The sequence below is a fragment of the Mesoplodon mirus genome, assembly GCF_964341445.2.
Source record: "Mesoplodon mirus genome assembly, contig: HAP1_SCAFFOLD_489, whole genome shotgun sequence".
Taxonomy (NCBI): Eukaryota; Metazoa; Chordata; class Mammalia; order Artiodactyla; family Ziphiidae; genus Mesoplodon; species Mesoplodon mirus.
Genome location: NW_028295497.1, coordinates 79,049 through 101,828, shown reverse-complemented (window position 1 = coordinate 101,828; position 22,780 = coordinate 79,049). Strand labels below are relative to the sequence as shown.

At 44.9% G+C, this 22,780-nt stretch overlaps 2 long non-coding RNA genes across 4 annotated transcripts; one reads left to right on the top strand and one right to left on the bottom strand.

Moving 5' to 3' along the window:
- Positions 1-3: 3 nt before the first annotated feature.
- LOC309797407 lies at positions 4-16,045 on the top strand. 3 transcript variants are annotated; one of them, XR_014292636.1, is made up of 4 exons: positions 4-630; positions 2,111-2,187; positions 11,689-11,931; positions 15,245-16,045. It is a non-coding gene; the product is annotated as an uncharacterized lncRNA (long non-coding RNA). The 3 variants fall into 3 exon arrangements; XR_014292637.1 differs by lacking the exon at positions 11,689-11,931 and adding an exon at positions 2,723-2,840; XR_014292638.1 differs by lacking the exon at positions 11,689-11,931 and adding an exon at positions 2,599-2,840.
- On the bottom strand, positions 8,205-22,644 carry LOC309797408. The gene is made up of 3 exons (XR_014292639.1): positions 22,306-22,644; positions 11,713-11,907; positions 8,205-10,575 (listed from the first exon to the last, which is right to left on the bottom strand). It is a non-coding gene; the product is annotated as an uncharacterized lncRNA (long non-coding RNA).
- Positions 22,645-22,780: the final 136 nt, after the last annotated feature.

Genomic DNA, 22,780 nt, shown 5'->3' with positions numbered 1-22,780 from the left:
TGTAGGTCCGAACACGGGGATGGTGACTCCAGACCCCCGCCAACCTTGGGGAAGGGTGCGCGGCGGAGGCAGGACCGGGGTCCGGCGATACGCGGCGATGAGGCCCTGGCATTACGAACCAGGAGGGCGGAGGGCTTCTGGCGATCCGATGTCCGATCCCTGCCGTGCTCTTTTGTCGCCCTCACAGCTCCTATCATGGCTTGGCCAGTTCGGGTCTCCCCCTGTGACTTATGATGAGGGTGCGGCGATGTTTTCCCAGATGTGGTCCCCGTGTAAGGTCTTTGAATACAAGTATTTATTGAGAGTCTGAGTGAATGGGTCAGGCCTGGGGGCCGAGACCAGGAGTCCGGAGTCGTAGGTCCAGGCTCACCCTTCCCTTAGAGCTCCCCAGAGAGCTGAGGGCCCCGAGGGCAAGCTGATGGCTTTCAGCGTATCTTCTCTTCAGTCAAGAGAACTCATCTCTTGGTACTTTTCCCCTTTCTTTTCAGCTGAGGTTCATTCTCCTCTCCCTTGTCACCCTTTCCAAATTCTCATCCTGAACCCACTGCTTTCTTGGGTAGTTCACCTCCAACGGCTTTCCAGTCAGATACCTCAATTCCGTAAACAGCAGAGAGGAGGGTCCTGCTACAGGTTTGTGTCTTGTCTCACAAAGCCACGGTCAGGCAGAATATTTTACTTTAACTCAGTTGTTCAGGTCGCCAAAAAGCCTTAGACAACAGGTACTTCCTGAACGGATACCGAAAATGGGTGTCCGATCATTTCTGTAATTTCCAGTGTCTTGGGTAGGAGATAAGGTAAACGTGCATTAATCACCTGGGAGGGTATTAACATCTGGCGAAAGAGTTTTACTTTCATCAGATACCATTATAGAGATAAATACTATCAAGTTTCAAATAGCATTTTGATACGCGATAGACGTTCTGGAGAGTTGAATGCTAAGCCAGCAGAGGAGAGGGTTTTGAGTCCTCATGGGTGAACAGAGTCATTGGATAGAGCAGTGGCTCCTGAGTGAGGGTGAGTCCTCATGGGTGAACAGAGTCATTGGATAGAGCAGTGGCTCCTGAGTGAGGGTGATTTTGCCATCACCCGTCCTCCAGGACGTTTTTTTTTTTTTTTTTTTTTTTTTAGCTAATTGGGCCTCTCACTGTTGTGGCCTCTCCCGTTGCGGAGCACAGGCTCCGGACGCGCAGGCCCAGCGGCCATGGCTCACGGGCCCAGCCGCTCCGCGGCACGTGGGATCCTCCCGGACCGGGGCACGAACCCGTGTCCCCTGCATCGGCAGGCAGACTCCCAACCACTGCGCCACCAGGGAAGCCCCTCCAGGACGTTTGACAATGGCTGGAGACAGTTTTCATTGTCACATCCGGGGTGTGGGGTTGGTGGTGCTGCAGGCATCTAGTGGGTAGAGGTCAGGATGCTACTACATATCGTACAAGGCATAGGACAGCCCTCCCCACCCCCCAAAAGAATTATCTGCTCCAAAATGTCAATAGTGTGCTATGGAGAAACCTTGGAGAGAGGCTGAGGGTCTCACATGTACTCTCCCTTCAGGTTGTCAGTCACATTTGCCAGACCCTTGTGTGGCCCTGCCCCTTTCCTAGAATCTGTAGCAGGCACACTGATGCCATTGCTTGTCATGGCCTTGGGATGAGAAAACCTTGGGGGCTCCTCAAAGTCATAAACACAGGAAGGAAGGAGTGATTTAGGAGGGTGACGTAGGAGAAGAGAGCTTTAGGAAGAACAAAATTGTCCTCATGTGTTTGGGAAATGTGCCAGATGGAAAAGAGATGAGGTGTGCCATGGGGTGTACCATTGCAGAAGGCAGACTGGGACTGATGCGTGACAGGGAGTCCGATTCTGAATTTGATATAGACTGCTGTAGCAACTAGAAATGCCTAGATCTGTCTAGAGAGTGCTGGGTTTTCTGTCACTGCAAAGTTCATGTATAGGCTGTATAGTTCATATAAAGGATGCTCTAAGATATTGTGATTCTACACTACTTTCACGATTCTTTCCCAGAACTCGGAGCTCCTCGTTCGTTACCTGAAGTGCTCATTGGATGTCTGCTCTGACATGTTTCATCCATTTACATGTGCCACTCATTTTTCAGGTACAAAACAAAGAATCGCTTTGCACAAAGCCAGAAGGGATACACTGAAAGAATGATCAGAAAAGAATAATACATAGGTATGTATTTGCATTGACTTTCTCCACATATTTGAGATAGGGTAGCTGGTTAGTGGCTGCTTTCTCGTGCTCGAGCCCTTACAACATGATCTCCTCAGAATGTCATAGGGATAGGATCCTGTCTGAGCCTGTCTGTCTCTGCCCGTGGCCCCTAGTTTCTTCGTCATTACTTTAGGTACTGTGTAAGGCCCTTCTGTTTTCCTGTCAGTCACAGCAGACACTGAGTAACCTCTAGTTGTGACTGAGATGCATATTTCACAGTATAGTACTTTAGAAATGAGAAAGGTTTACTTATTGTGGAAACAAATGTAGGCTCCTGGGAGTGTTAGTGTCACTTGGTAATGTTTTTCCCAGGGCTGCCATGGTAACTGACCTTGCCTGGTTACTCCCTACGTTTTCCATTCGACGCAGCAGGCCCACGGTAGGCCTCTCACCTGAGAAGTCCAGAATCGGGAACACACAGGCTGTATCAGTTGCACTGCGGCCTTATTCACAATAGCCAAGATGGTGAAGCAACCAAAATGTCCATCAACAGGTGAATGGATAAAGAAGAAGAGGTCCATGTACACAGTGGAATATTCACCATGGAGAACAATGAAACACTGCTCTTTGAGGCACCACAGATGAGCATAGAGATAATCATGGAACATGAGGTAAGTTGGAAATCAAAAGACCTATATCCTATGATATTACTTATAGGCGTTATCTAATAACTGACACACAGGAAAATATTTCCACAGAGAAAGACACTCACAGATGTAGGAAAAAACTATACTTATCTAAAAGGAAAGGTGGGTGGAATGGATAAATGAAGATCAGTGTTACATATACCAATACATATTATATACATGTGTCACAAAGACCGACCATATAGCAAGGGAGGTCTACGGAACACTGTGTAATATTTTGCATGGGAAGAGGATCTGTATATGAATAGATATATATAATGTAGAAATGAGCCAGATTGTGTACAGCTAGGGCAAACAATATTCTAATAATTACCCCTATTACAAAAATTAAGACAACCAACAAGAAGTAATGAGACATAAACGTATGGGGGTTTCTCCTGGCACATTCCATTCTAATTTACAACCTAGGAACACGACTTCCAGAAAGGCTCTGCTGCCCTACTACCCGGATTGGGGAATGGAGAAATGCTGCCTCCTTGTGACCGTTTCACACAACAGCAGCTTTAAACCCACTGCTAATGGTCACTAACTAACTATTCACCAATCTTGCAGTTCTGTAATGACACCTGTCCACCAAAATAATCCTGGGGTCGAAAATTGAATAAGAAATTGAAAAGAGGGCAACCTTCCAAGAGGACAATTTGAAAAGGTTTATTGTATGCATACTTTTTTCTCCTTTTTTTAAAAACACAAACAAAAAAAGCTTGGAAAAATGATGAGTTTTAGGAATTTTATAAAGACATGGAAACCCAAATTACAAAAACCTATCAGCTCACAGCAGTTAGAATGGCCATTAACAAAATGCTGCAAGCAATAAATGCTGAAGCGATTGTGGAGAAGTGCGTACCCTCCGTTCTAAGGGGGACGTGGTAAGAGCCACTAATGAAAACACAATGGAGGTGCTTTGAAAAGGGAAACATTGCGCTACCAGGCAATCAATCATACCCACTGCTGGACCTGTCACCTGAGAAAATGAGAATCAAAACCTCACAGACTGGCATTTCTGCACTCCAGCAATACTTACCATAGCCAACACTTGGAAGCAACGAAAATGTCCATCAACAGAGGAGTGCACCAAGAAGCAGTGGTCCATGTACACAATGGAATATTACTCCAATAAAAAGTATAATTTAAATTTAAAAACAAACATAAGTAAGGAGACGTAAGCATTTGGGGGTTTACCCGGGCACATTCCTCTCTAATTTATAATCGAGGAACACCACTGGCAGGAAGGTCTGTTTCCCTAGTACCAGCGTGGGGAACATAGAAAGGCTGCCACCCTCTGGCCGTTACCTGCAAAAGCAGCTTAAAACCTGTGCTAATGGTCACTTCATGTGAACAAGTACTGCATGGCTGTAAATGAAACCTGCCCTCAAAATGTCTTGAGGGAGGTAATGGCCAAAAAATTTCAAAATGTGACTCATACTTTAAGAAAACACTTTGAAGAGCTAAGCTGTAATCACAGTGTGAAAAATAAGAAGGACATGCCTTAAAGCTTAATGTCAAGGGATTATGAGACACATGGAAATTCAACCACAAAGAGGTATCAGTTCACACCCCTCAGAATAATCTTCAGCACGAAACCCATAATCAATAAATGCTGGGGCTTCCCTGGTGGCGCAGTGGTTGAGAGTCCACCTGCGATGCAGGGGACGCGGGTTCATACTCCGTTTTGGGAAGATCCCACATGCCGTGGGTGCCTGTGCTCCGCAATGGGAGAGGCCACAACAGTGAGAGGCCCGCGTACCGCAAAACAAACAAAAATAAATAAATAAATAAATGCTGAAGGTGTTGTGGAGAAATGCATACCCTCAACTTTCAGTGGGATGTACCCTGGAAAGAGCCACTAATGAGAACAGAATGGAGATGATGCCTTTAAAAGGTAAACACTGAGCTACAATATAAACCAGCAGGCCCATTCCTGGACCTATAACCAAAGAAGACAGAATTGGAAAGGCACAGGAAGGCAAATGTGCACTGCACATATTACAATAGCCAAGATATGGAAGTAACCAAAAAGTCCGGCAACAGATGGGTGGACAAAGAAGAACTTCTACACGTAGAGATGGAATATTAGCTGGGGAAAAAATGAAACAATGCCATTTGCAGCACCATCGATGAGTCTAGAAGTAATCACCCGAGTTGTTGTAAGTGAGAAAGTGAAAGACACATATCCTATCATATCACTTATAGGTGTGAGCTAAAAGTTGATACCAATGAAGATATTTCCACAGAGAAAGGCAATTACAGATTCATTAAACCAACGTAGGGTCCACCATAAGGAAAGGTGTGAGGATTGGATACATTACATTATTGGGGTTTACAGAGATATACAAACGCATGTGAAATATATAATCACCAAAGACCTACGGCATACCAAGAGAAGACTACTCAACATTGTGTCATAACCTACATGGGAAAAGGATCTGAAGAACACTAGATATATGTATATGTGTAAAACATCCCCATCTTGCACACCTAGAACAAAGAAAACATTGTAATCAAATTGGCTGTCATCAAAAATAGTAATTAAATTAAAAAACGAACAGGACAGAATGAGACATAATCTTAAGGGGATTTTCCTGGCACTTTCCGTTCCAATTTACAACCTACAGCACAACTTCCATTTTGGCTGTCTTGCCCTAGTAACCAGGTTTGGTAAGGAGAAATGTTCTGTCTTCTGGCCGTTTCACACAACAGCAGCTTTGAACCCAGCGCTAGTGGTCATTTAATATTCAAAATAATTGCAGGCCTGTAATAGACACCTACCATCAAAGAAAAAAATCCTGGGGTCGTAAATCAATCAGAAAATTCAAAAGACGTCAACGTTTCAAAAACACAGTCAAGAGGTATATTTTACGCACATTTTGTCTTTTCTTGCTTTTTTTTTCTTTAAGAAAAAGGGAATGGGAATGCTCAACGTCAGCAATTAATAGATTGCAAATCCAATCTACAGAAACCTTTACCACACAGCCATCAGAATGATCACCAGGAGAATAGTGTACAAAGGTTTAAATGCTGAAAAGGTTTTAGAGAACTATGTACCCTCTAGCCGCTGCGGGTAGATAAACTGGTAAGAGACAGTAGGGAGAAGAGAGTGGCGGTGCATTTAAAGGTAAAAATTGAGCTGCCTTGTGATCTGGTAGGTCCTTTCATGCGCCTATCACCTGAGCAGACCAGAATGAAAATGATACCGGCTGGCAATCCTGCACTGCAGGAATGTTTACCATCGCCAAGACTTGGAAGAACCCAAAAGGTCCATCAACAGAAAAATGTACATGGAAGAAGTGGCCCATGTACACAATGGAATATTAGCCATGGAATAGAATAAAAGTGTGCCGTTTGCACCACCATAGAAGGACCTAAAGATCATCACCCAACTTGAAGTATGAAAAAAATTGAAAGACAGACATCCTATGACATCACTTATAGGTGTTAGCTAAAAATTGATACCCACAAACTTATTTCCAAGAGAAGGAAAAGCATGGATTAAGAAAATAAAAGTACATTTAACCTGATGGAAAGTTGTAAGGAATGGATGAATTAGGATATGGGGGTTAAGAGACATGTACTAATACATATGAAATATTTAATCACAAAATACCTATGGAATACCAAGAAAGGTCTACTCGACACTCTGTAATAACCTACACGGGAAGGGCTCCAAAGATGAGTAGACAGATACATTGATATAATGAAACAGATTCTGTAAACCTAGGAGAAACAAAATATTTTTTTTATCGAATTTGCTCTGATAATTAATAAAAACTAAATTTAAAAACAATCAAGAAGAAAGGAGATATAAGCTCTTGGGGGTTTTCCCTGGCACATTCTACTCTAATTTGCAGCCTACTAACACGATTTCCTGGAAGGCTGTACTGCCCAAAAATGGAGTGGGAAATGTACAAATGCTGCTGGCTTGTGGACGTTTCCCACAAGTGCAGCTTTAAGCCCACAGCTAATGGTCACTTAACATTCACAAGGACTCAGCGCTGTAAAGGACACCTGCCCTAAAAAAATTGTGCTGCGGAAGGGAATGGACAAAAAATTTCAGAACAGGCAAATGTTTCAAGAAGAGAGTATGAAGAGGTACGTTTGACTCACTCTCTTTAAAAAAATGGAAAATGAATAAAAACTTAACCGTAGGAATTATTAGATTCATGCAACTCTAATTTACAGAAAGTTTACAACTCACACCTGTCAACTGACGATCAGCAAAAATTCTACAAACAATAAATACTGAAGGATATTTAGAGGACTGTGTACCCTCTAGCTGCTGGTGAGATGTAAAGTGGTAAGAGTGAATCATGAGAACAGAAAGGAGCTGCATTAGAAAAACAAAAATTGAACTACCATTCGATGCAGCAGACCCACCAGCAGGCCTCTCACCTGAGAAGTGCCGAATCGGGAAGACGGAGGCTGCAACAGCTGCACTGCGGCCTTATTCACAATAGCCAAGATGGTGAAGCAACCAAAATGTCCATCAACAGGTGAATGGATAATGAAGTAGTGGTCCATGTACACAGTGGAACGTTCCCCATTTAAAACAATGAAACGCTGCTCTTTGAGGCACCACAAATGAGCTTAGAGATAATCATGGAACATGAGGTAATTTGCAAAGCAAAAGACCTGTATCCTATGATATTACTTATAGGCGTTATCTAATAGCTGACCCAAATTTACATACTTCCACAGAGAAAGACAATAACAAATGTAGGGAAAAAATATACTTATCTAAAAGGAAAGGTGGGTGGAATGGATAAATGAAGATCAGTGTGATGTATACCAATACATATTATATACATGTGTCAAAAAGACCGACCATATAGCAAGGGAGGTCTACGGAACACTGTGTAATATTTTGCATGGGAAGAGGATCTGTATATGAATAGACATATAAAATGTACAAATGAACCAGATTGTGTACAGCTAGGGCAAACAATATTCTAATCATTACCCCGATTACAAAAATTAAGACAACCAACAAGAAGTAATGAGACATAAACGTATGGGGGTTTCTCCTGGCACATTCCATTCTAATTTACAACTTAGGAACACGACTTCCAGAAAGGCTCTGCTGCCCTACTACCCAGATTGGGGAATGGAGAAATGCTGCCTCCTAGTGGCCGTTTCACACAACAGCTTTAAACCCACTGCTAATGGTCACTAACTATTCACCAATCTTGCAGTTCTGTAATGACACCTGTCCACCAAAATAATCCTGGGGTCGAAAATTGAATAAGAAATTGAAAAGAGGGCAACCTTCCAAGAGGACAATTTGAAAAGGTTTATTGTATGCATACTTTTTTCTCCTTTTTTTAAAAACACAAACAAAAAAAGCTTGGAAAAATGATGAGTTTTAGGAATTTATAAAGACATGCAAACCCAAATTACAAAAACCTATCAGCTCACAGCAGTTAGAATGGCCATTAACAAAATGCTGCAAGCAATAAATGCTGAAGCGATTGTGGAGAAGTGCGTACCCTCCGTTCTAAGGGGGACGTGGTAAGAGCCACTAATGAAAACACAATGGAGGTGCTTTGAAAAGGGAAACATTGCGCTACCAGGCAATCAATCATACCCACTGCTGGACCTGTCACCTGAGAAAATGAGAATCAAAACCTCACAGACTGGCAATTCTGCACTCCAGCAATACTTACCATAGCCAACACTTGGAAGCAACGAAAATGTCCATCAACAGAGGAGTGCACCAAGAAGCAGTGGTCCATGTACACAATGGAATATTACTCCAATAAAAAGTATAATTTAAATTTAAAATGAAATATAAGTAAGGAGACAGAAGCAATTGGGGGTTTATCCGGGCACATTTCTCTCTAATTTATAACTGAGGAACACCACTGGCAGGAAGGTCTGTTTCCCTAGTACCAGCATGGGGAACGTAGAAAGGCTGCCACACTCTGGCCGTTACCTGCAAAAGCAGCTTAAAACCTGTGCTAATGGTCACTTCATGTGAACAAGTACTGCATGGCTGTAAATGAGACCTGCCCACAAAATGCCTTGAGGGAGGTAATGGCCAAAAAATTTCAAAATGTGACTCATACTTTAAGAAAACACTTTGAAGAGCTAAGCTGTAATCACAGTTTGAAAAATAAAATGGACATGCCTTAAAGCTTAATTTCAACGGATTATGAGACACACGCAAATTCAGCTACAAAGAGGTTTCAGCTGGTACACCTCAGAATAACCATCAGCAAGAAACCTATAAACAATAAATGCTGAAGTGTTTGTGGAGAAATGCATAACCTCAACTTTCAGTTGGACGTACCCTTGAAAGATCCACTAATGAGAACAGAATGGAGATGCCTTTAAAAGGTACACATTGAGCTACAATATCATTCAGCAGGCCCATTCCTGGACCTATAACCAAAGAAGACAGAATTGGAAAGGCACAGGAAGGCAAATGTGCACTGCACAGTATTACAATAGCCAAGATATGGAAGTAACCAAAAAGTCCAGCAACAGATGAGTGGACAAAGAAGAACTGGTACAAGTACAGACAAAATATTAGCCAAGGAACAAAAAAGGACACATTGCCCTGTGCAGCACCGTAGATAATTCTAGATGTAATCACACAACCTGGAGTAAGTCAGAAAGAGAAAGACACATATCCTATGATACCACTTATAGGTGTTACCTAAAAATTGATACCAGTGAAGATATTCCCACAGAGAAGGGCTATCAGAGATTCATTAAACAAATTTATGGTTCACCAATGGAAAGGTGTGAGGATTGGATACATTACGATATTGGGGTTAACAGACGTATACAAACACAGGTGACATATATAATCACCAAAGACCTACGGAATACCAAGAGAAGACTACTCAACATTCTGTCATAACGTACATGGGAAAAGGATCCCAGAAAGAACAGACATGTATATGTGTAAAAGAAACACATCTTGCATATCTACAACAAGCCAAACGTTGTAATCAAACTTGCTGTAATAAAAAATAAAAAATTAAATTAAAAACACGAACAAGAAGTAGTGAGACAAACTTGAGGGGCTTTCTCCTGGCACATTCCATTCTAAATTCCAATCTAGAACACGACTTCCATTGAGGCTCTGTTGCCCTAGTAACCAGATTTGGTAAGCGAGAACTGCCACCTTGTGGCCGTTTCACACAACAGCAGCTTTAATCCCAGCGCTAATGGTCAGTGGATATTCAAAATCATTACAGGCCTGTAAATGACACCTGCCCTGAAAACAAATCCTGGGGTCATATATCGACCAAAAAATTCAAAAGACGTCCATACTTCAAACCGACAGTTTCAAGAGGCATAATTTATGCACATTTGGCTTCTGTTTCTTTTCCTGTCTTTTTTTGTTAAAAAAATGGGAACGGAAAAAGGCTGAACATCAGGAATTAATAAAGCCATGCAAGTCCAGTGTACGAAAACGTTCACCTCACAGCCGTCAGAATGATTATCAGCAAAAAAAGTCTAAAAGAATAAATGCTGAAGGGGTTTTAGAGAACTGTGTACCCTTTAGCTGCTGGTGGGATGAAACCTGGTAACAGCCAGTAGTGAGAACAGATTGGAGGTGCGTTTAGGGGTAAAAATGGAGCTACCATGTGATCCTGTAGGCCCACTCATGGGGTTATCACCTGATTAGACCAGAATCAAAAAGACACAGGCTGGCAATCCTGCACTGCAGCAACATGTACCATCCCAAGACCTGGAAGAAACCAAAATATCCATCAACAGAAAAATGCACCAAGAAGAAGTCGTCCATGTACACAATGGAATATTAGCCATGAACAAGCATGGAACAGTGCCGTTGGCACCACTATAGAAGGATCTACAGATAATCACTCAACATGAAGTAAGAAAGAAACCGAAAGACAGACATCCTATGACATCACTTATAGGTGTTACCTAAAAATTGATACCCATGAAATAATTTCCAAGAGAAGGACACACATAGATTCAGAAAACCAAATTATGTTTAACCAAATGGAAAGGTGTAAGGAATGTATGAATTAGGATATGGGGGTTAACAGACATGTACTAATACATATGAAATATATAATCACACAATACCTATGGAATACGAAGAGAGGTCTACTCAACAGTCTTATAATAACATACAGGGGAAAGGATCCAAAGAGGAATAGACGGATACATTGATAGGATGAACCGGAGACTGTACACCTAGGAGAATCTACATTTTTATCAAATTTGCTCCGATAATTAATAAAAATTAAATTTAAAAAACAATAATTTAGGAGATATAAACTCTTGGGGCTTTTCGCTGGCACATTCCACTCTAATTTGCAGCTTACTAACATGATTTCCAGGAAAGCTCTGTTGCCCAAAAACCCAGAGTTGGAAATGTAGAAATGCTGCTGCCTTGTGGCTGTTTCCCACAAGAGCAACTTTAAACCCACAGCTAATGGTCACTTAACATTCACAAGGACTCAGGGCTGTAAAGGACACCTGCCCTAAACAATTGTGCGGAGGTAGGGAGTGGCCAAAAAAATTCAAAACTGGCATATTTTCAAGGAGATAGTATGGAGGGGTAAGTTTTACTCATTTTCAAAAAAGAGGAAAATGAATAAAAGCTCAACATCAGGAATTATTAGACTCATGCAAGTCTAACCTCCAAAAATTTTCAACTCACACATGTCAACTACCATCAGCAAAAAGTCTACAAGCAATAAATGCTGAAGGGGTTTTAGAGAACTCTGTACCCTCTAGCTTCTGATGAGATGTAAAGTGGTAACAGCAAATAATGAGAACAGAAAGGAGCTGCGTTTAAACGTAAAAATTGAGCCACCATTCCATTCAGCAGGCCCACTGCTGAGCCTCTCACCTGAGAAGTCCAGAGTCGAGAAGGCACAGGCTTCAACAGCTGCACTACAGGAATTTTCACAATAACCAAGACATGGAGGTAACCAAAATGTCCGTCACCAGATGAGTGGAAAAAGAAGGAGTGGTCCATGTACAAAATGGAATATTCGCCATGGAAAACAATGAAACACTGCTCTTTGAGGCACCATAGTTGATCCTGTAGATAATCACAGAACATGAGGTAAGTCGGAAAGCAAAAGACATATCCTATGATATCACTTATAGGCGTTATCTAACAACTGACACAAATGAACATATTTCCACAGAGAAAGACACTCACAGACTTAGAAAATAAACTATGCTTATCTAAAAGGAATGGTGGGGTGAATGGAAAAATTAAGATTAGGGTTACCATATGTGTACAAATACCTATTAAATACATATATTAAAAAGACCGACCATATAGCAAGGGAGGTCTATGGAACACTCTGCAATAATTTACATGGGAATTGGCTCTGTACAGGAATATATATATATATATATAATGCACAAATGAACCAGATTGTGTACACCTAGGACAAACAATATTCTAATCATTACCCTGATTAAAAAACTAAAACAACGAACAAGAATTAATGTAAGATAAACTTATGGGGGTTTCTCCTGGCACATTCCATTTTAATTTACAACCTAGGCACAGGACTTCCAGAAAGGCTCTGCTGCCCTAGTAACCAGATTTGGGAATGGAAAAATGCTGCCGCCTTGTGGCCGTTTCCCACAATAGCAGCTTTAAACCCAGTGCTAATGGTCACTAAATATTCACACTCATTACAGGCCTGTGAATGACACCGCCCTAAAAAACAATCCTGGGGTCGAAAATAGACCAAAAAATTCAATTTTGACGGCAACCTTACAAGAAGACAATTTCAGGTGGTTAATTGTACTCTCCGTTTTTTTTTTCCACTTTTTAACAGAAATTTTAAAAGGTGTGGACATATGGTAGTATATATAAGTCCATGCCACTCTCTCACTTTGTCCCAGCTTACCCTTCCCCCTACCCGTGTCCTTAACCATATGTAAAACAGATAGCTAGTGGGAAGCATCCACGTAGCACAGGGAGATCAGCTCGGTGCTTTGTGACCACCTAGAGTGTTGGGATAGGGAGGGTGGGAGGGAGGGAGATGCAAGAGGGAGGAGATATGGGGATATATGTATATGTACAGCTGATTCACTTTGTTATAAAGCAGAAACTAACACACCATTGTAAAGCAATTATACTGCAATAAAGATGTTAAAAAAAAGGTGTGGACAAATGCTGAACATTAGGAATAATTAAAGACATGTAAATCCAAATTACAAAAATCCTATCAGCTCACACCAGTCAGAATGGCCATCAGCAAAAATTCTGCAAACAATAAATGCTGAAGGGGTTGTCGAGAAATGCCTACCCTTGGTTCAACGTGGGACATGGTAAGAGCCAGTAAGGAAAACACAAAGGAGGTGCCTTGAAAAGGTAAATACTGAGCTACTATTCAATCAAGCAAACCCACTGCTGGGCCTATCACCTGAGAGGATGAGAATCAAAAAGACACAGGCTGGGCTTCACTGGAGGCACAGTGGTTGACAGTCCACCGGCGATGCAGGGGACACGGGTTCATGCCCCATTTCAGGAAAATCCCACATGCCGCGGAGTGGCTGGTCCTGTGAGCTATGGCTGCTGGGCTTGTGTGTCCGGAGCCTGTGCTCTGCAATGGGAGGGGCCACGGCAGAGAGATGCCCACGTACCGCAAAAAAAAAAAAAAAAAAAAAAGACACAGGCTGGCAATCTTGCACTCCAACAATATTTACCATAGCCAACACTTGCAAGCTACGAAAATGTCCATCAACAGAGGAATGCAGAAAGAAGAAGTGGTCCATGTACACAATGGAATATGACTCCAATAAAAAAAATATAAATTCAATTTAGAAAACAAACATAGGTAAGGAGACATCAGCTTTTGGGGGTTTATCCGGGCACATTCCACTCTAATTTATAACCGAGGAACACCACTGCCAGGAAGATCTTTTTCCCTAGTTACCAGATTGGCAAAAGCAGAAATGCTGCTGCCCTCTGGCCTTGACCTGCAACAGCATCTTTAAAACCTGTGCTAAGGGTCACTTCATATGCACCGGTACTGGAGGGCTGTAAATGAAACCTGCCCTCAAAATGTCTTGAGGGAGGTAATGGCCAAAATATTTCTAAATATCACACATACTTCACGAAAACAATTTGAAGAGGTAAGCTGTACTCACAGTTTGAAGAATAAAAGGACATGCCAGAAAGCTCAATTTCAAGGGATTATGAGACACATGCAAATCCAACCACAAACAGGTATCAGAACACACTAGTCAGAATAAACATCAGCAAAAATCTACAAACAATAAATGCTGAAGGTGTTGTGGAGAAGTGCATACCCTCAACTTTAAGTGGGACGTAACCTGGTGAGAGCCACTAATGAGAACAGAATGGAGGTGCCTTTACAAGGTAAACATTTTGCTACCATATGATTCAGCAGGCCCACCCCTGGGCCTATAACCTAAGAAGACATAATTGGAAAGACACAGGCAGGCATATGTGCATTGCCGCAGCATTACAATAGCCAAGGCATGGAAGCAACCAAAAAGTCCATCAACAGATGAGTGGAAAAAGACTAACTGGTACATGTACAGACGGAATATTAGCCAAGGAAAAAAAGGACACAATGCCATTTGCAGCACCGTAGATGAGTCTAGAGGTAATCACACAACATGTAGTAAATCAGAAAGGGAAATACACATATCGTATGATATCACTTATAGGTGTTACCTATAAATTGATACCAGTGAAGATATCTCCACAGAGAAGGGCAATCACAAATTCATTAAACAAACTTACGTTTCACCAATGGAAATTTGTGTGGATTGGATACGTTAGGATATTGGGGTTAACAGACGTATACAAACACAGGTGAAATATATAATCACCAAAGACCTACAGAATTCCAAGAGAAGACTATTCAACATTCTGTCATAACGTACATGGGCAACGATCCCAGGAAGAATACACACATGTTTATGTGTACAAGAATGACATCTTGCACACCTAGAACAAGCTAAATATTGAAATCAAACTTGCTGTGATAAAAAATAAAAATTATATTAAAAAAACGAACAAGGAAGTAGTGAGACAAACTTGAGGGGCTTTCTCCTGGCACATTCCATTCTAAATTACAATCTAGAACACGACTTCCATTGAGGCTCTGCTGCCCTAGTAACCAGATTTGGTAAGGGAGAACTGCTGCCACCTTGTGGCCGTTTCACACAACAGCAGCTTTAATCCCAGCGCTAATGGTCAGTTGATATTCAAAATCATTGCAGGCCTGTAAATGACACCTGCCCTGAAAACAAATCCTGGGGTCGTATATAGACCAAAAATTCAAAAGACGTCCATATTTCAAACCGACAGTTTCAAGAGGCATATTTTACGCACATTTGTGTTCTGTTTCTTTTTCTTTCTTTCTTTGTTAAAAAAACAGGAATGGAAAAAGGCTGAACATCAGGAATTAATAAAGCCATGCAAATCCAGTGTACAAAGACTTTCACCTCACAGCCTTCAGGATGATCATCAGCAAAAAAAAAAAGTCTACAAAGAATAAATGCTGAAGGGGTTTTAGAGAACTCTGTACCCTTTAGCTGCTGGTGGGATGTAACCTGGTAACAGCCAGTAGTGAGAACAGAATGGAGGTGCGTTTAAGGGTAAAAATGGAGCTACCATGTGATCTGGTAGGCCCACTAATGGGCCTATCACATAAGTAGACCAGAATCAAAAAGACACAGGCTGGCAATCCTGCACTGCAGCAACATGTACCATAGCCAAGACCTGGAAGAAACCAAAATGTCTATCAACAGAAAAATGCACCAAGAAGAAGTCGTCCATGTACACAATGGAATATTAGCCATGAAAAAGCATGGAACAGTGCCGTTGGCACCACTATAGAAGGATCTACAGATAATCACCCAACTTGAAGTAAGAAAGAAACCGAAAGACAGACATCCTATGACATCACTTATAGGTGTTACCTAAAAATTGATACCCATGAAATAATTTCCAAGAGAACACACATAGATTCAGAAAACCAAATTATGTTTAACCAAATGGAAAGGTGTAAGGAATGTATGAATTAGGATATGGGGGTTAACAGACATGTACTAATACACATGAAATATATAATCACACAATACCTATGGAATACGAAGAGAGGTCTACTCAACACTCTATAATAACATACACGGGAAAGGATCCAAAGAGGAATAGACGGATACATTGATAGGATGAACCAGAGACTGTACACCTAGGAGAATCTACATTTTTATCAAATTTGCTCCGATAATTAATAAAAATTAAATTTAAAAAACAAACAATAATTTAGGAGATATAAACTCTTGGGGCTTTTCGCTGGCACATTCCACTCTAATTTGCAGCTTACTAACACGATTTCCAGGAAAGCTCTGTTGCCCAAAAACCCAGAGTTAGAAATGTAGAAATGCTGCCGCCTTGTGGCCGTTTCCCACAAGAGCGGCTTTAAACCCACCGCTAATGGTCACTTAACATTCAGAAGGACTCAGGGCTGTAAAGGACACCTGCCCTAAACAACTGTGCGGAGGTAGGGAATGGCCAAAGAAATTCAAAACTGCAAATTTTTCAAGAAAATAATATGAAGAGGTTAATTTGGCTCACTCTCTTTTAAAAAAAGGAAAATGGATAAAAGCCCAACCTCAGTAATTATTAGACTCGTGCAAATCTAATCTACAAAAAGGTTTCAACTCACACCAGTCAACTGGCCATCAGCAAAAATACTACAAACAATAAATATTGAAGGGGTTTTAGAGAAGACTGTACCCTCTAGCTTCTGGTGAGATGTAAAGTGGTAACAGCCAATAATGAGAACAGAAGGGAGCTGCAATTAAAATAAAAATTGAGGTACCATTCAATCCAGCAGTCACACCACTGGGCCTCTCACCTGAGACCTGAATCGAGAAGACCCGGGCTGCAAAATCTGCACTGCAGCCTTATTCACAATAGCCAAGACAGTGAAGCAACCAAAATGTCCATCAACAGATGAACAGATAAAGAAGAAGTGGTCTATTTATACAACAGAATATTAGCCATGGAAAACAATGAAACACTGCTATTTGAAGCACCATAGATGAGCTTGGAGATAATCACAGAACATGAGGTAAGTCAGAAAGCAAAAACCTATATCCTATGATATCACTTACAGGTGTTAACTAATAACTAACACAAATGAACATATTTCCACAGAGAAAGACACTCACAGACTTAGAAGTATGCTTATCTAAAAGGATAGGTGGGGTGAATGGAAAAATTAAGATTAGGGTTACCATACGTGTACAAATACCTATTAAATACATATATCAAAAGACCGACCATATAGCAAGTGAGGTCTATGGAACTGTGGAGACGTCCCAATCACCTGACTGCTCTCCGACCTGCCGTGAATTGGAGACTGAGACCAGGCACGCCTCTCTCCTCCTCCATTCACTCAGGGACAGACTGGGGGTCATGGGAACCTCAGAATCGAAACCAGATTCTAAGACACCCCTGGGGTGTCTCCTAGCCAATTTTACAGCCCTCGGTTTCTCCCAAGTTCTCCATTGCCGACGGCTTATTTTCTATTCCACTGTGGCCAGGCCACAATATTCTCTAGACAGTCAATCCAAATGGCCTCCTGAAGGGACTTTCAATTTTAACATCCTCCGTGATCTAGGTAATTACTGCCGCAGGATGGGCAAATGATCCGAGGTCCCCTATGTTCAGGCCTTCTGGTATTTATGCTCCCGCCCCTCCCTCTACGTCAATTGTTCCACTTCCCAGATCTTTCCTGCCAAACAGACATCTCCTACATCCAAGCCCCTAATTTCCTTTGACGATGACTCCTCTCCACTAGGCGACCCACCCGAATCTCTCGCCTCTCCCCTCTCCAGAGCTCCTCTCCAGCCTCCACCCAACCCTGAAGCGGTCCCTCCTCATCCCGCAGCCGCTCCGGCCCATCCAACCGCTCCCCCGCCTCCCTCAACGGTTTCTCCTCCCTCACCCCTTGCTTCGCCAATTAGTGCACATACACGCTCTCCCGACTCCCAAGATCCAAATCTCTGCCCTCTGAGGGAGGTAGAAGGAGCGGAAGGATTAGTTACAGTTCATGTTCCCTTTTCCCTCCAAGTTCTCTCTCAAATAGAAACGCGATTAGGCTCCTTTTCGGCGGACTCTTCCCGCTACATCAAATAATTTCGCTACCTCTCTCAAGCTTACGATCTAACCTGGTATGATATCTCTGTGATCCTATCTTCTACTCTGACCCCTGATGAGAGGGAAAGAGAATTCAAACTGCTGCCCGAAGCCATGCAGATCAGGTTCACCTTACCGACAACTCCATGCCTGTCGGAGTGACTGCTGTACCTGGTACCAATCCAGGCTGGACTTATCAGGAAGGCCAAGATGGCCATCATAAACACGACCTCATGATCCAGTGCCTCCTGGCTGGCATGCAGGCTGCTGCTCATAAGGTAGTCAATTTTGAAAAACTAACGAGATAATCCAAGAACCTAACGAAAATCCAGCTATCTTTCTCTATCGCCTTACAGCGGCCTTAACTTTCTACACCCAGCTGGATCCCGACACCCCGGCAGGGGCAGCGGTCCTAGCCACCCATTTTATCACCCAATCAGCCCCAGACATCCGAAAGAAATTAAAACGGGCAGAAGATGGCCCTCAAACCCCTATTCGAGATCTGGTAAAGATGGCCTTTAAAGTCTACACTGGCCGTGAGGATTTGGCAGGATCCAGCTGACAGGCTCAGATGCACCAGAAGGTGGCCCTCCAAACCCAACCTCTTGTAGTCGCCCTAAGGCCGGCCATCTCCCATGTATCACAGCATCCATGGGGTCTGCAAAAGGCAACCCCGCTGGGGGCCTGCTTCAAATGCGGAAAAGGCCACTGGGCTCGCCAATGTCCCCATCCCCGACCTCCTTCTAAGCCCTGTCCCAGCTGCGGGTTAACGGGCCACTGGAAGGAAGAGTGACTGCCTTACGACTGGCCCTCCCTCAGCGTCTCCACGTGGGGGGCAGGCCGACCCAATGGCATTACCACTCGAACTGCTGGGATTGACTGACGACTGACAGCACCCGGACTCGAAGACCCCCATCACCCTCACCGAGCCCAGGGTAACGCTACAGGTAGCGGGTAAGCCCATCTCATTTCTGGGGGACACGGGGGCTACCTATTCGGTCCTGCCTACTTATTCCGGGCCAGTTTCTCCTTCCCAGATCTCGATCATGGGTATTGATGGCAAACCATCCTTCCCACTCCAGACCGGTCCACTCCCATGTCATATCGAAGGACTCCCTTTTACTCATTCCTTCTTAGTCATACCATCCTGCCCAGTTCCCTTGCTAGGCCGAGATGTCCTTTTCCACTTAGGGGCCTCCCTCCAGCTGGATAGACTTGACCCTAAGGTCCCCTCCTCCCAACTCCTGCTTCCTCTTCTCGGCCTGTCTCTAGAACCCTCCCCCTCCTATCCCCCTCTTCCAATCACACGGAACCCCATCAATCCCCATGTCTAGGATGCTTCTAAGCCCATAATAGCAACACACCATTCCCCCGTCCTCATCCGCCTAAAGGACCTCTCCAAATTTCCATCAAGGCCCCAATTTCCCATCTCTGAGACTCACCTTAGGGGCCTACAACCTGTTATCACCAGACTCCTAAACCAGGGACTCCTTATCCCCACTGACTCCCTGAAACACCCCCATCCTGCCTGTCCGCAAGGCCTCTGGGGATTATCGCCTAGTCCAGGACCTCCTCCTAATCAATGAAGCCATAATCCCTCTCCACCCAGTAGTACCAAACCCATACACCTTGCTCTCCCATATCCCCCCATCCACAACCCACTTTACGGTTCTGGATCTCAAAGATGCCTTTTTCACTATCCCCCTACATCCTGACTCGTATTTTCTCTTCACCTTTACCTGGACGGATCCGGATACTCATACTTCCAGTCAGCTCACCTGGACAGTTCTTCCCCAGGGCTTCCACGAGAGTCCTCACCTCTTCGGTCAGGCGCTGGCACAGGACCTCACTTCCTGCTCCCTTACCCCCAGCACACTCCTTCAATATGTACATGACCTCCTCCTTTGCAGCCCATCTCTCAGCCTCTCAAGACAACATACTGCACATCTCCTCAATTACCTTGGCTCTCGCGGTTATCGGGTCTCCCCAGCCAAGGCTCAGTTATCTGTATCTTCTGTAACCTACCTGGGGCTCCACCTTACTGCCACCACAAAAGGTCTAACAGCCGATCGCACCCGGATTATCCGTGAACTCCAGCCTCCGGAAACAGCGGAACAAATTCTCTCCTTTTTGGGCCTTATAGGATTTTTCCGACACTGGATCCCTAACTTTGCTCTCCTCGCTAAACCCTTATATCTAGCCACTAAAGAAACCCCTCAAGGACCCCTCACCTCTCCTTCCGCTGTAAGACAGGCCTTTCTCACCCTCCGTAACGCTCTTCTTCTCCTCCCCTTTCTCTGCCCAACCCAAACCGACCTTTTCACCTTTTTGTGGATGAACGGGCCTCAATAGCCACTGGACTCCTTGCCCAGCCTGTAGGGCCTTCCTACCGCCCCGTGGCTTACCTACCCAAACAGCTAGACCCAACCATTCGGGAATGGCAACCATGCCTTCGGGCCCTAGCAGCAGCAGCCGAACTGACCAAACACTACAGATACTCAACCACACAGGAATAGGTAACATCTCTGACTGCTTTCTATGTGCCTCGCTTGGCCGTCCACCCTTGGCTGCTGTCCCACTCGACCAGCCCTTCAATTCTACTTCCTACACATCCCAAAACCCACCTTTTTCCCCGTTAAAAGTCCCCATATTCCTTGATTCAAAAAAATCTCACCATCTGTTACGGCAGCCGCCCAAATCTAGCTGATACTGGGTTTATTTGCAACCCATCCCTCACGGTAAACACGTCAATTGAAGCACCACCAGGTATGTTTTTGTGGTGCAATGGTTCCCTCACAAAAGAGATCAATTCTTCCTCCCCCTTCCCATGTATCCCCGTTACTCTCGTCCCACAACTCACACTGTATAGCCAAGACGAATTTTCCACGCTAATCACGCCGCCCTTTACCCGATGGAAAAGAGCTATCTTTCTTCCTCTGGTCGCAGGCATCTCTCTCGCCTCCTCCCTGGTCGCTGCAGGCCTCGGGGGGCGGGGGGGAGCTCTAACACATAGTGTTTCAACATCCCGCGACTTAGAACATAAACTCCAGCTAGCCATTGAAGGCTCCGCCGCCTCCATCTCCTCTCTCCTGTGCCAAATCACCTCCATAGCCCGAGTCGCTCTCCAGAATCGACGAGCCCTGGATCTCCTGACGGCCAACAAAGGAGGTACCTGCCTCTTCCTACAGGAGGAATGCTGCTGTAAACGCCCTCCATCGCTTAAGAGAAGAACTCCAACGCAACCACCAACAGTCCGCCTCCCCAACTCCCGATTGGGGGCGATCCACCCTCTATACCTGGCTAACACCAATCTGAGGCCCCTTAATTCTCATCTGTATCTTGCTCATGTTTGCCCCGTTTTCTTAGGTTCCTTCGCCGGCGCAGGGAGGAAGTCTCTCGGGTGGCCACAAACCAAATGTTCCTCGGTCCTTACACCTTGCTTCCTACAGAAACCCCCACTGCTCTCCCCTAAGCCTCGGACCTCTGGTCGCCCGACTCCCCTTTCGACGCCCCCATTCAGCATGAAGTAGCCAGAGATCGGAACGCCGCCCCATTACACCAAAGATGTCGGGATGTAAGGCCAACTGGCCCGAGGCAGGGGAACGTAATCAGATTCACAGGTTGCATCAGACCGAAACTCTCCGGACCACCCAGTTCCAGAAACTGACCTGGAGACATTCCGGACCACCCAGTTCCAGGAACTGACCTGGGGGCTTTCCACCCGGCCCAGCCTTCCCGCCTTTCGAGGGACGGGACTAGCGGTCCCAAGACTGATGGAACCGGCACCAGATAGTGCCACGACACCCGAAGAGACCACCAGATAAGGAATTCCCTGCGCCCTCCCAGGTTCACCACACCCCTTTCCCTTCTTCCCCTATAAAATCTTGCCCAGCCCTCGCCCGGGGGCGACTTCTCTGGCCCCTTTCTCTCGGACCAGTGAACCTCGCCCGGGAGCGCCCCCTAATAAAGCTCACTTGAAGCTTTCCTGTTTCGCGATGCCGTTTGTTAAGATCCGACCTTACACTTACACATCAAGGATGGCTCTGAGCTGAATTTCTGCAAAACAAGACTATCCCGTGCAAAGAACAACCCAGTAGAGCTTTGTATCCCATCAGCTACAGGAAGAGAATGGCTGCCGGCTACTGAAAACCAGCAGCATTTACAACTTAACTCCCATGGCCTCTGCAGTGGTACGTCTGAGTTTTCTGTTTCTGCCCCTGTACCAAACAGCTCTGGTGTAATTTCGTCGTTCCTTCCTCCACCCACCCCCACCAACCCCTGTCCCCTGACCTGCGGTCCGCAGCCCTCCGCTCCGCGCTCGGATGCCGCTGGGGTGCCAGGGACCCACGGGACGGGTCGTTCCCAGCCGCCGGGCGCTGGCTCCCTAGACTCCCTCCGCTCCGCGCTCGGATGCCGCTGGGGTGCCTGGGACCCACGGGACGGGTCATTCCCAGCCGCCAGGCGCTGGCTCTCTAGACCCCCGCCGGCTCGCGTGGCGCCGAAGGCGAGGAGCCCCAAGGACGCCCTGCGCCAGGTGCGCTCTGGCCGGGACGCCCACTTCCGGGACACTCTCTTCCGGGAGAGGCGCGCAGACCGCCGCCGCGCTCAGGTGAGCCGCAGCCAATGCCGAGCAAGACCCGCCCCGGCGGCGCCGCGTCCGCGCGGCGCATCATGATCTAGGCGCTCCAGGCACGGGCGCCGGAACGCCCACTTCCGGGACACGCTCCTCCGGGAGAGGCGCACAGACAGCCGCCGCGCTCAGGTG